The sequence below is a fragment of the Otolemur garnettii genome, unplaced genomic scaffold, assembly GCF_000181295.1.
Source record: "Otolemur garnettii isolate 467f Iridium unplaced genomic scaffold, OtoGar3 scaffold00005, whole genome shotgun sequence".
Classification (NCBI taxonomy): Eukaryota; Metazoa; Chordata; class Mammalia; order Primates; family Galagidae; genus Otolemur; species Otolemur garnettii.
In genome coordinates, this window is record NW_003852400.1 from 25,792,227 (window position 1) to 25,807,122 (window position 14,896).

The 14,896-nt window shown below is 39.9% G+C and overlaps 1 pseudogene; it reads left to right on the forward strand.

The window, feature by feature from the left end:
- Window positions 1–2,658: 2,658 nt before the first annotated feature.
- Window positions 2,659–4,112, forward strand: LOC100962826 (annotated as a pseudogene).
- The last annotated feature ends 10,784 nt before the right edge of the window (window positions 4,113–14,896 follow it).

A 14,896-nucleotide genomic window follows, 5' to 3' on the forward strand; every position in this document is an offset into this window, starting at 1 on the left:
CATTTCACAGGTGAATGATGTCAAGCCATGGATGGTCCAGAGCTCTTTACATAGACAACACTGCCACTGATGTCCTGTGAGTGGTCCCTTTGGGATGAATAATCACTTCTCTGTCAGTAAGGGTTGGGCCTTTAGAGGTTACTGACATTTAATATAAATGTTGACTGAAGATGTGCCCACTCTGACCTAGAAATATAGGAAGGGTGCCACTTGACATATCTTTATGAAATTCAGGCTATATTTTTCTAGCAAGAAGGGTTGAAATAAATTAAGGAGAGTGTAGTTCATATATATATATGTATATATACACACACTATACATATATATATATACACACACACCATATATATCTGTATGTTTCCAGTTGAAAGTTAGAAATGTAATAAGGGCCTTAATTAATGAACTTGTTAACAGCTCTTTCAACTTTTGCCCAATACCCAGTTGTCAATACCAATGAGTTCTGGACTTTGTCTACAACATTTATCTGTTTTTCCAAGAGCCTTTTTCTTCCATACTCCAGTTAAGGTTACCAAAGTCACACAGTGTACTTTTACCAGCCTGACAGACGTTCTAAATTCCTCCAGACTAGTGCTCCCTAAGAACCTGTAAAATATTCTTGCATGCCAGCTGTTGTGCTCCTTTGATCCCCCAATTTGCATATGGTACATTACTGAACAAGAGAGTTTTTCTTTCTGTTTCACCCAATGCAGGTGTACAATCATTCTGGGAGAGCTCTCATAATCGGCCATGTAAATTACCCCACAGATCCAAGGTCTAAAAAACTTAGTTTTTCATAAAGACAATAAAAAAACCCACAGTATTTATACTTTATTTTTTTTCAGCCCCTCTGAAGAAGTCCTCTTCCTGCCAGCAGCAACCTCAGAAACGGCACCAGTAGTCATTGTGGGAAGGGCTAGCAATTCTTTTTCTAGCTGGTGTAGGTTTGTAGAAAATAATTGTTTCCAAAGCCATAAATAAGTAATGAAATGTATTAGCTCACTTTGCTCTCTGGAAAAACCCACCAGATTTCTTTTTTCTATTTATTTTTAAAATCTTCCCAGTTACTTAAGAATTCTTGGACTCTCTCTATCTTCCCAACCATTGCCCTTTTCTCCTACAGCCATTTTCTATAAAATGTACTTTTGTCTCACACCAACAATACAAAACTGAATTAATCAGATGGAAAAGTTTCTCTCTCTTCTTCAGTTATATTTATGTGCACAGATGCTAAATGGGGTAAAATAAACGTATTATAAACCTTTAGATATGAAATTGGGGCTTGGTAAAATATGGAGTATGCTGTGACAAGAAGTCCTAGGGATCTGTAATAGATCAAATACTTCTCTTGTGTGGAAATTAGCCCCCAATAATAGATTATTCATCCTATAGCTCTTTTAAAAAGTGTCAAAAATCTATCTCATACAAGGAAAAATGTGATTTTCACAAAGAATTTCATTAATCAGATTTTACTCATCAAAGGTGATTTTGAACTCATTTATCAATATAAAAATAGCTTTTATTGATATGAGTTAATTGCTTTATTTCAATTTTTCAAAGTCATTAAATAAATATACAAAGAAGGAACACAAACATTTTTCCAGATGACTCCTTTCCTTCTTGAACTTTGTTCAAAGTTTTGGTCAATTCTATGAAAGAACAAAACAAAACAAAAAACTTTCTCTGTTTTTTTGTAAAGTAATTTCCTTCTAAGTCAAATCTTATAATCAGATTTAGAGTCACTCAACTTTTAATGTTTGCATTTTATAGAAAGAAAAAGGAGTATTTGAGTTGGTTTCCTTTGGACTCCAAATAAGGGCTTTAAACGGTTTGCAATAATATTTAGATCATAAGGAAATACATCCTTTTATGTTGCCTAGTATTCTGTTGGCTAAGCTCAGACTGCCAACCTCTCCCTACCCAGCTTTAGCTAACTGGATGAATCACTCTTCTGGATGTTTCCATTAGTAGCCTGTGCTGGTAGAGTGGGGGACTCTGAGACAAGTGAACTCATACACCAACTTTAGGCTCAGACTGGCTTGAGAGGAATCGAATCTCAGTGGACTTTGCAGAAAAAAATGATTTGGGGCCATAGGCATGGGCAGTTTTTCTAAATGCTTTCATCTTAAATATACCTTCTGGTCTGCTCTCTTCACTCACTATGGATCTGGCCATTGGGAGAAATAAAAGGATTTTTACAAAGTATTTGTCCTTCCAGGGGGCATTAAAAGTATGAAAAATGCCCTTTCCCTAAGAGCCTACTAAGTCCTCTTCCCTCACTCATTCTTGCTGGAGCTCACTTCAACATTCCTTTTATGCATAGGGTCTATTTATTTCCCACTATAAGTTTTGCCAGCTTGCTTTCTTTAGCAGATTGTTGGGGCTAAATAAATGGTGTGACTTACAGTAATAACGATGATGATAATGAATCTTAAAACACCCAACTAATCCCAGTGAACTCTCAGTGATGTCAGGCTGTGGACAGCATGTTTGACTAACAGTGATAATGACTGAAAACAATCTGATAGATTACTACCCAGATTGTTGATGGCCTGTACTTGTCTTAAAAGGAGGATATTTTGCATCAACTTACAAGACATAAGGTGGTATACCCTGGAATCCAAACCAGGGAAGAAGGACAAAGAGCGAGGAGAGATTGAGGTTGACATCCAGTTTATGAGAAACAACATGACGGCCAGCATGTTTGACCTCTCCACAAAAGATAAGTCTCAGAATCCATTTGGGAAGCTGAAGAATAAGATCAAGGGGTAGTATAAGGGCAGCCTGTCAGATAGGGTCTCAGCCATGGTGTCTGCCATAGCACCCTCCCGGGACAGTGACAGTGAGTCTCCAATCCAAAGACGAGAAGAAGAAATGGAAGATCAAGAGCTTGTTCTCCAAGTCTAATTTGCAGAAGATGCCACTCTCCCAGTCCATGCCTGTCCTGCCGACTTCCAAGCTGGACAAAGTGCTGCTGCATCCTGGGGACTTTCAGTCCCAGTGGGATGATGACAACGAGGATGAATCCTCCTCTGCCTTGGATGTCATGTCTCACAAGAGAACAGCAAGTACAGATCTTAAGCAACTGAACCAGATCAACTTCACCCTCCCCAAGAAGGAAGGACTGTCCTTTCTCAGTGGCCTTCAGTCTAAGAATGACGTCCTTTCCCGCTCTAACGTCTGTTACCAATGGGAACCATGTTTACCTGGAGCAGCAGAAGCCAAGAGTGAGACCAAGGACAGCAGGCCCTCTCCCTCCCTGTCCCCTCAGAGCTTCAGAAAGGGGCATTTATTTTCATCTATGGAAAACCTGGGTGTTCAGTCTTGGAAGGAGCCTGGGGAAGGTGGTGGGACATCATCTGACAGGCAGCTCTCCAGGTCTCCCACCAATGACTCTGCAAAGTCCAGGTCTCTGCCATCCTACCAACCCCTGGTCAGTGGGGATATTAGGGAAAACATAATTCCACTGAACTCAGAGGCTGCAAAAGAAGCCAAAGACAGCAAGAAACAGGAGAACAAAAAGACCTCTTTGCTTTTCCTGGTGACAGGAAAGAAGGATGTGGCTAAGGGCAGTGAGGGCGAAAGGCCCTTGGCCAGCCTGGGGAAGGAGAATGAGGGCGCGCTTGCTGATGTCAGCCCAAGGGACAGCAGGCCAGGGCCTGTCGAGAGGGGGGTCTGAGAAAGATACCATGGCCATCGTCCCTGGATGGGGTAACTCCCTGAATCCCTTTGAAGATGTGCAGATCACAGAACCAGAAGCTGACCCAGAGTCCAAGTTCGAACCAAAACCACCAGTCCCCTCTGGCAGGGCTCCCCAGACACGAGCTGTAAAGCGAATGAACACAACAGCCACCAAGATTGCTAACTCCAGCTTCGGAACTGCCACCAGCATCAGCGACAGCGTGATCAATCAAGAGAGCCTTTGCTTACGCACAGCTGACCCATGACAAGCTGATGAGTTGGTCCTCAAACAGAAGGAAACAATAAGTAAGAAGGAATTTGAGGTTTGTGAGCTGGAAGACTGTATTGACAGCCTGCTGGTCAGAGTCGTGGAGGAAACCCCTAACATCCTTCGCATTCCAGCTCAGGTTGGCAAAAAAGCAGGAAAGATGTAAATCGCCAGAATAAGACAGACATTTTTGTGCGTTTGTTTCCACCTCAAGAATGGTATACCAGCCACCAGGCTCTACTCACCATCTCTCCCTTGCTTGTTATCCAGCCAGAGTCAATTCCACCAATTGAAGTTAGGTTAATTATTGCAGTGTATCTTTTATTGTACATTCCCATGGCTTTATGTTTAAATGCCACTGTGCCTTTAACTGGGTTGTAAATATTTTATGCCAAAGATGTGGCCATTAGATCTGGTCCTGAGCTGGAGATTCAGATGGCATAGGAGGTATTAACATATTTGAACACAGGGGGGCTTTTTCCTTGAGATTTTTTTCAATATGTATCCTCTAGTTGTTAAAGCTTAGGGTAAATGAGAAAAGGACCATGCAGGTGGTGCTGTGTTACACATATTTTCTTGGCTTTTGAGTAGCTCAGGTGTAGCTTTTGGCTACAGATGCTAAATTTCGATACCATGTAAACCTACCCAGCTTCTCAAATTTGGGTCTTCTTTTTTTGACGGGAACAGAGGCATTTAGGGAAAGCCTCTCTATTGTGCCTTTCAGAATTTGAACAAGCTGCCTTTCTAAACATCAGCTTCTACTTTGCAGCCTTAAATGTGCTCTTTAGATCCATAAGGCCATTCCACAGGAGATATGAAAAGTAGAGTACAGGGATTAAGAGATTGCCTTGACGGGCGCCTAGGTGATCGCAGCCCTCACTCTCCTCAGGTATGGAATGATGTCGTAGGATTCCTTGGCCATTTCCCCCTGTGCCTTCTCTTGGCTCCCTGGATTCCTTAGCAGCACTTGTTGGGGAGAGACAGGTCACCAACTCCTCAAGATGAAGAAGCCCCTTCCTTGTGAAGGGCACAGGGAGCCAGCCTTGGACCACGAAGGGCTTGAATTGTGTTCATATGTCTGTCCTTTGAATACTTCCTACCCCTGCCCAAAAGGACACTCGAGTTCCTTCTGGGATACTGGGAGAAGCTGTAGGAAAGGGCTTAACATAGCTAATAAAATTTAAAACCCAGTAGAAAACAGCAGTGCCGCAGCATTCGTGAACACACAGGCATTTTACCTCCTTGTTACAAAATCGTGACAAGCAAAAAGCTGATACTTATTTTTTGCATTATTGCATTTTTAAAACTAAGTAATAGACATATATGTTTTAAAACTAAGATACTTAACCCTTTCTTAACTAAAAGGATCAGTTCAGATTCTTCAGGTAAATTCATTGTTAGCCACCGAATATTGGAATTAGGATATTTTTGAATTGCTTATTTTTTTCTCCTGGTTGTGATAGTACCTTATCAAATCTTGTTGTCTCTCCTAAGGAAGAATATCACAGGCCCGTGGTGGGGGCAGGGATTGAGGGGATAGCAGTTATTAAATTGGGATTTTCTTCTGTATATGTTTTTGTTAAATTAAGAAGAAAGATTATTTGGCAGCAGAATCCCTTTTCAGGATTTTGTTTGATGCAGCATTGGTTATCTTGGAGCACTTTAATCTGAAGGATGATACTGTAACTTGATTTATCTAATTAGTTTTTATTATCTACAGTTATTTTATTTTATTTAATTTCTTCCTACAATACTGGGGACCACTGTCAACTTCTCAGTGCTATGAAATTTATAAAGAACTTATAAAGAAAACTGTATATTCACTTGAAAAAAAGGAGGATATTTTATAACAGACCAAATCCATTTAAATAAATATGTGTGTAGTATTATAGACATATAGGATTGTATGTATATAATTTTTAGAATAGCCTGCTTCATAAAATACAAGACACTAAACAACTTGGACAAACACTTCTGAGGTCAAGGGTCATGGAAGGTAAGAATTAAGGTTGTGTTTGCTCCTTCTTGAATGTTGCATTGTTCCTGGGTCTGTAAGTATAACTTTAGAGACTCCACCAATATAAACACAAAACTACCTAGTTATGAGCCTGTGTTTACATAGCCTGGATCAAAAGCACAGACACTCAGGTTCATTTGCATTTGCTGCCAAGAATGTCCTGATTCTTCTTTTGAAAAGGAGCAATAATTCATATTTTGATGCCGTTTACTCTCAAGGTTAATTTATATTTACAAATTGTATAAAAGACTCCATATTCTTTACCATGTTGCCAGCACTTTTCTTTTGAGTTGCATTGTTTTCTTATAAGGAACTGGTTGTGTGGCAGATCATCGGATCATTGCTAGGAGCACAGATGAAAAGCCTGTTATTCCAAAGGATTAAATTACAATTCTTAGTGAACCATTGCCAAGCTTTTTTTTTTTTTTTTACACAAACCCCGGGAGGATTGGAAATAGGAAATGTTATGCCTTGAAAAGGGGTGGGAATTGTTGAGTTGAGGAGGAAAGATAACCATCCTAGTAAGTGTTATTAAATTCTCTTCAAGTAAAATCATGAAGCAAATAAAAGATGATAAATCTGTAAAATATCCAAATGATCAGGAATAATAAACTGAGTTTGTATAAAGAAGGAACAATATCATGGGATATATACATATCCATATATATATGTTTTGTTTTGTTTTTTGAGACAGAGTCTTACTTTGTCACTTTCAGTAGAGTACCCTGGTGTCATCGCTCACAGCAACCTCAAACTCTTGGGCTCAAGTGATCCTTTTGCCTCAGCCTCCTGGAGTAGCTGGGACTACAGGTGCCCGCCACAATACCTGGCTATTTTTAGAGACAGGTCTTACTTTTGCTCAGGCTGGTCTCGAACTCCTGAGCTCAATCCACCTGCCTCGGCCACCCAGAGTGCTAGGATTACAGGCGTGAGCCATGGCACCCAGCCCATGAGATATATTTCTATTGAATTATAAAAATGAGTCAGGGGAGGAATAGATGTAATATGTACATATGAATACCCCAAAACAAGATCCAGCTTCACTTTAGCATCTTTCAGGGTTCAAGGGTTTTAGGGGCTAAAGACCTAAGATTTGCAAATCACTTGACTATGAGCTCTCTTGGGAAGGATTATAAAATACAACAGGAAAAAAAGTGAGAGGGAGTGTCTATCTTTGAGCACATTCCTAAAAGCCTGACTTCTGAAACCAGGGAGAGAAATCAGTTCTGTGTGAGGTTCCAAACCCCAGAAATGTGTCATATAATCTGAGAGAGGATAGGATAGATAAATTTGGGAAAGAAAAACACCTTAAAAAAAGAGATGTTTCAAAATTCATTTCAGAAACATATGTTAATGAACTCAGGGAAACGAAGGATTTAGGTGCCCAGTGGCAGGGAGGAACTGAAGGAAGAAAAAAGAAACTGACAGTGAACTGTGTGCTCATTACATCAGGCAGTCTACAGGATGCCACTGTGGTTTCTGTTTGTGTATCACTGTAAGAATCAGGAACAAACTCCACATGAAATGCTGTGACAAAGTTCAAAACACTGAGGGTATAGCATGTTTCAGGCACATATCAAGCATGATAGCAGGTGCTTGGGATTAAAAAGGTGGATGAGATATAATCCTTGCTCTAAGGGTTCATAGTATTTTGGAGAAAAGAGCCGCGCTAGTAGATGATTGTGGTCAAACAGTGGAGCAGATGTTACAAGGATATGTAATTCAAAGGAAGCTGAAGAGCTGCAACTTGCTTGGCCTGGAGAAATCAAGAAATGCTTTGAAAAAGGGGTAGTGTTTGAGTTGGATTTTGAAGGATAAGTATGAGTACTCTGGGCACAAAGAAAATAGGGGCAAAGGATAAAGTGCCTGCAGTATGCTGAGTTCAGGGTGCATGGGTGAAGAGAGTCAGCAAGAGATAAGGTTGGGGATGGTTGGGTCAGGCTGTGAAATGTCTTCTGTACTTGCTGAGGGGTTCAGCCTTAAGCAATTAAGTGAAAAAGGGCATTGCCAGCTTTATCACAAGGGAATGACCTGATCAAATAACAAAAGTTCTAGCTGTGAGTGGTATGGTACAGCTTAAGTCTGCAGGGAGCAGTCAGGAGGCCATTGTGGTGACTACAGAAAAGAGGTGAGAGGATAGATTGCATAGATATTTTTGAGATGGTATGAACAGACCTTCAGAGCTAATAAATGTTACAGGTGAGGGAGAGAGAAAAGCTGAAGGGGAATCCAGCTCCTAAGATGGACATTAACTGAGAAGGAACACTGCAAAAGGAGCACATCATGAATGCCTATGGCGGGGCAATACAGGGGGAGGGGAGGCTGGCAGGCCTGCTACTAAAATCCTCCTTGTACAGCGGAGGAGAGTGCAACTCAGAGAGAAGCAGCCGGAAGAGGGCCCTTGCACTGCCACACACTGGTGTGTCCTTGAGGAGACTCAGGGTTAGAAAACATCTGATTAGAATTTTACTTCATTTTTAACTATTACAAAACACCAGTTTTAAAAACAGGCACATTCAAACATGTCATGTACCAAATGCCATTACAACAGAGACCAACAACATGCTAGCTTGTCTCACCAGGTTAACTCTGAGTGCAGTCCCCAGCACATTACTTATAAATGGAATAATATCCCTGGAATACAAGGCGACATATGTAAAAACTAGTATTTTTACCATTGCCAATAGCTAGCTTATCTTTCTTATCAAGAAAATTTTAATACTACGTGACCAATGAGAAATCACTCAGCATACTAACTTCAAGCACCTTATTCAAAGCCCAGGCCAGCCCAATAATGAATCACAGAAATAAATTGATTGCTGAGGCTCATGTAATTGTCATCAAAAAAGCCTTACTTTTGGGTACAGGTGAATTTGTCTAAAGGTTGAATATAAATGTCTTAACATAACAATTATGAGAAAGACATGATGTCTATGTTAGCCACCTGGATGAGAGTTTTCCAAACTGCATATAGAAGTAACACACTGTATCCTATGAGAGAATTAATGTACACAATTATGATCTAATAAAAAAAAAACAAGAAAAAAAAAGCCTTACTTTTCCAACTTACTGAATTTACATAAAATATGATGAAGTAATGAGATGTTTACTAGTATTATTTAGTTTACATATCCCATCCTATATGTGTTGTGATTCTTCATAAGATTTCTCCTGAGAAATGGCTCTACTTCTTAAAAAGTTTTTAAAACACTGCATGTGAAGTATATCATATTAAATTTATTTCTCCTGAATTGTATTTTTTAGATTTCTAGCGAAGTCTTCAATTTATTGGACTCATTTAAAAAATTCTGAAACTTTGCTCCCTCCACACACACCCATATCCTCCTCCTCACCCCCCACTTCTCCCTCTGAGTTTGGGATTTCTGCAGGATAACGGGAATAACCTGATGGGCAGCATAATAAACAACCAAAATGTGTCTCTTCCGTTTTTTTTGTTTTGCTTGATCACAACAACATCTAAACACAAAAATGGAGTTAACTGTTTTGAAATATGGGTGTTGGAAACACCCGTTTACTGATGTGGATGTGTGGGAATTTTCCCATGTAATATTAACAGCAGCTTACTCTGTCATTTTTATACTTTTGTTGCAAAAAAGCCCCTCTGCCTGGACAGATCCTGACAAAATGCATTCAAAGGTGATGGTAGCAGCTAAAATTTTTGTGGAAGAATAAAAATATACATTGACACAATTTACAGTTATTTCATTAGTTTATATAATTTTATGTGAGCGACCATGAAGTCTTCTGTCATACATAACTTTTTAATATGTGGTTGAACTTCATCAACAGCTTCTCGATTGGGTCTCGAGCACTAATCAGGCCCCTCAGAAGCACTGTCAGAGGCTTAAACATCTCGCCTCCATCATAAAGAGTGAGTAGGACCATAATGACTAATCACATTAGCATAATTTAAAAATGCAGAGTGTGAATAACATTTTCCCACAAGATTTGTAGTAAAAACATACGCACGATAAGACCAAAATGATTCATTACACCATTGGCTTGTTTATATTATAGCATATTTATGTGCCAGGCGGCATGAAACCATAAAACTACCATTAACGAGTGGGAAAGAGGTTCTGTTTTTAACTAAATTGCATGAATTCATGATGAATATGTACAAAAAAAAATATTTCAAGGACAAGATATTGCTATCCTGTTATATCCTTATGGGACATTATAAAACTCAGTCTCACTATAGATCTTTTTAGTAATCTACACTTTGTACTTTCCACTTAGGCGGTAAGTAAATTTAGCAATTTATAAACTAGTTTCTGTCCTAAAAGCCAAACAAAGAGTTGCAGGTGGAGTCACTGCACATCTCAGAAGCATATATCTAAGGGAACATTTATCCTTAGGAGAAAAAAAAATCGAAAAACAGAAAACAAAAGCATCTCTTTTTTTGGTAGCCATTTACAAATAAAAAAACTCTTACCACCAAAATGTGTATGAATTCAGTGATTCCTGGTCCGGGGCTTGGGATGTCTGCTTTAAGATTGATCTACTAAATATTAGTTATTGAGTGCCAGGCACTGAGCAAGGTGCTTGAAAAGGAAAGAGACATTTAAATTATAAAGAATTTTGTCATGGAAAAACAAACAGGACATAATGACAGTGTTGACCCCGGAAGGTAAGTAGGACTTTGCCAGACAAAAGGGCACATACCTGTAGACCTAAGTATTCTAAGCAAAGGGTAGTTGTTTATGTGGAATATTTAAGGAACTGAGAATAGTTCATTAGCAAATGATTTTTGAAGAAATTTGACTGCCTTCTCTAACCATAGATTCTAAGAAAAAATATAGCAAGAGATGAAACTAGAAGGCATTCAGGGATGCAGGTTTATTCACTTAATACTCAGGGGCCAGAAATATATCACTGTGGACAATAGACATGGTATCTGCTCTCAGGGAACTTAATAGTTTAGAGGGGAAACAAATAAAAATAATCAACATAACAATGTCAAATTGTGGTGAAGGCAATGAGGAAAACCTGGTGCTAAGAGAGACTAACAGGAAGAAAGGGGATCGGTGATATCTGAGGAGGTAAGACTTGAAGAAAGAAGGGTTCTGATCCTGAGAGCTCAGTGAAACTTCTTAGGGAGGTGGGGCTTTAGCTTGAGGGTGAACCATATTTTAAGGTTTTAAGCAGAGGAGGGATGTGATCAGCTTGAATTTTAGACAAATCACTCTGGTTGTATCCAGAATCTGGAGATAAATGAGGCAAGAGGTAGGGAGACCAGTTGGATAGCTTCTCCAATAATATCCTAATACTAGAATAGTTTTGTCACAGTAGTATTAGGCAGGGATAATATTAAAATGCTTCACACCACTTTGGCATGAGCAGTGGCCCATGAGAATGGATGCTAGCCTCAGCATGAGAGCAAAATCTGCAGGCCTCTGCTGGGCCAGGCTGGCTGGGGCACATGCATCCCAGAGGTGGAACCAGAAGGACAGGAGCTTAGGCCCACAGCTCTTTATATTCAGTATGGAAGTATTTCAATATTGTAGCAACATTCGCAGCTGTCCCAGCCTAGGAATTGGGTAGACAGCTAGAGAAAGATTTGGGAGATGATTGGTTATTGGGAATGCAAAGGGAATAGTTAGTGATTGGGCTCTGGTTTCTGCTTGGGCAACCAGGCAAACTCACATATTTATTTAATCAAATTCACTCAGCACTTTACATGGAAGACACCTGAAAGACCTCCAGTGTCAAGTGGGCAATTTGATATATCAGTAAGAAAATGGGGGAAAGATCTGGGCTGAAGAAATAACTCTGGGAGTTTCTAGCATAAAGATGTCATTTGAAGCTACAAAATGGATAAGGTTCCCTAGAGAGAGCAAGGGGGAGAAGCAGTGGAACCAAGGATGGAGCCCTGAGCAACTCCAATGTTTAACATTTGTGAAGAAATGGAGACTCTGAGGGCTAAGGAGCAGTAGTTACTGCTGTGGGAAAGCAACCATTCTTGGCAGGTCTCAGAAGCTAAGAGTGGAGTGTTTCCAGAAAGAGGGAGTGGCTGGCTTGAAAGCTGTGGAGAGATTGAGTAAGAAAGAGCCAACTGGGGTCTCCAAGGGATTTAGCAACATGGAGGTTGTTGGTGACCTTGATAAGGGCAATTTTAGTGGGTACTATGCACAGAGGTTGGATTGTCTAGAGTTGAAGTTAAATGAGAAGTGGAGAAAGAGAGACAGTGAGTACAAAATAACTTTTGGCAGTGAATGTGGGACTTATTTTTTTTTAAGGAAGAGGCTTGAGGAAATTTAATTGCAAATGGGGGAGTCATTAAGGTATTTTGATAGATTCCAGGAGTCGGCAAACTCAGGCTTCTGCCTGTCTTTGTAAAGAAAATTGCATTGGAACACAGCCACTCCCATTCATCCAGGTATTATCTATGGCTGCTTTTGTGCTATGAGGGTATAGTTTAATAGTTGTGACAGAGACCTATGGCTACAAAAGTATTTCCTTTCTGGCCCTTTATAGAAAATGTTTGCCAACCCCTGGCCCGAGCTAAAATATTACATCCCTTGCCCGTTTACTTCCTCAAGAACCCAAACCTACACAGATAGACATGCATAAATACATAAACCAAGTAAATGAATCTGTTCCCTGAAACAAACAAACAAAAAAAAGTGCTAAGGAAACTCTCTCTTGTCAGTTTACCAATTTACCAACAAAAGACTTAGCTATTGCTCTCCTGCTGATAATATACATTCATCTGTTGCTGAGAATACAAATAATCACATTATAGTAACCGCTACAGGCCTAGTACTTGGTACTGAGCCCAGCACATCATAGGTGTCCAATATGTTTTAGTTGAAACAAGGAAGGAAAGGAACTAGGTACTGTCCCAGGGAGCTCTTCTAGATGTGGGTCAGCGGTAGCAGAGGATTCTTCTGGGTAAAAGAGCTTATAAATCCCAGCTGAGGTTTGTGGAGCCTGGAGTAAATCACTTTCCATTAGACTAGAGGTAATTTGGGACGCAAAGGGGACAGGTTGGAGAGATGGGGCTAAAGCTCACGTCCAGGGTAAGCTTGATATGAAACTAAAGTCACAAAGAGGCAGTGTGTAGCTTGGCAGGGGGAAAGGGCCATCTGACAGCTCTTTATTTGCTATGATGCAACAGAAAATAGAGATGAGCTGAATTTACGTACAGTCCAAGCCAACTATCCCTCAGGAGAGGACCAGGAGTTGGTCTGCTGAAAAGTAGGTTAAAGCAACAAGTCAAAAAATTGTATTTTCTACAAACATTTAAAGTGGGAAAAAATGTATGTCTCATCAATTGGCCAATCGTTTGACCTAGGGGCAAGGCCTTTATTTCTCTGAGGACGGGCATCAGTCTTGAATAAAGCACACCTCTCACACATACAGATTACAGTGTGGGTTTCCTTAAAGGAGAGTGAGAACTTATAAATGGGAAAGGATCTGAACACAGTATCCTTCTAGATTTTTTTCCCCCTGCAATTTTCTGTGGCTGTATCCTCAGACTTGCCAAGCTTCTGACTTGTTATCATAGAAACAGCTCTTTTCTTTGTATTCCAATTTCATCTATTTCTACAATATTTAATGAAATCACATCACTATTATAACAAAATACAAATTTCATAAACAGGTTTAGGAAATAACAGCTTCTTAGCATACAACTCTCAGTAGCCTGCTAACTTTCTTCTATGTGCAGGAGTGTGAAGATACACAGGGACAGAGCCAGTGATTCTGGTGAGTGCAGGAAGGGGAGGCAGGTTAAGGTTGTTTTTCCATGAGGGTGGTACAAGCCTGTTACAGGCTCCAGCTGGAACTTCTTGAGTCACTGACAAGTTGCCAGCATGGCCGGGTCCCCTGGATATTGACTTGGGACAGCTGCCCCATCTCACTCTGGGGACCCTGTAGTATTGTGTGTGAGAAAGCACGCATTAAGCACTTGCTTTAGCTTCTTCTGGAATGTAATATGTGGAATAATAAATACATCCTCCTAACAATACAACTTTCAGAGAATTACAACTGATGAGAAACCAGCCTTACATATCCCAAAGCAGACTGAATTTGTAAGGCACATTAAAATTCTCAAACTGCTACATCTAAGCAGAGACAGTGAAATCTCAGTAAGTATATTCTGGCAGCAGTCACCTGGTAACTAATGAAGAACACCCAAAATAGTAGGCAGTGATCACTGAACGCTATGAAAGTCAGGAATCAAGCAATGGTTGATACTTTCCAGTGCACTGAGACCGAGGAGCCCCCTATTCTGCAGCAAATGCCCACCCAGATTTATAATTTATTTTCCTTTGAAATTGTCTTGACAAAAATCATGCTATTCTTTACTATTGATATTTTGGGAAATTATTTTCAGAACTTTGGAAATAAGGGAAATAAGATTACCCTTTGAGTGTTAACTGTAATATCAAGAATATCAGTCCAGGTGCAGTGGCTCATACCTATAATCCTAGTACTCTGGGAAGTAGAGTTGGGTGAATTACCTGAGCTCAGGAGTTTGTGACCAGCCTGAACATGAGTGAGACCCCTGTCTCTCCTAAAAATAGAAAAACTAGCTGGGTGTTGTGGCAGGCATCTGTAGTCCCAGCTATTTGGGAGTCTGAGGTAAGAGGATCGCTTGAACCCAGGAGTTTAGGGTTGCTGTGAGCTAGGCTAAGGATGTGGTTCTCTAGCCTGAGTGACAGAGTGAGACTGTCTAAATAAAAAAAAAATCATCAATCAATATAGATATCATAAGAAAAGAAAATATAGAGAATATTTCTAATATGAAAACATTTGTAGTATTAAAGAGTTTATATTGAGGTAGATGTTGAAGGAGCTTAATAGATCCAAATTACTTCTTTGACAGATTTGTTTATTAAAACCCAGAAAGTCTCAGGGTTGTCTGATCTTTTCTTTTTTCTTTACCACACATTGGAAGAATAGAA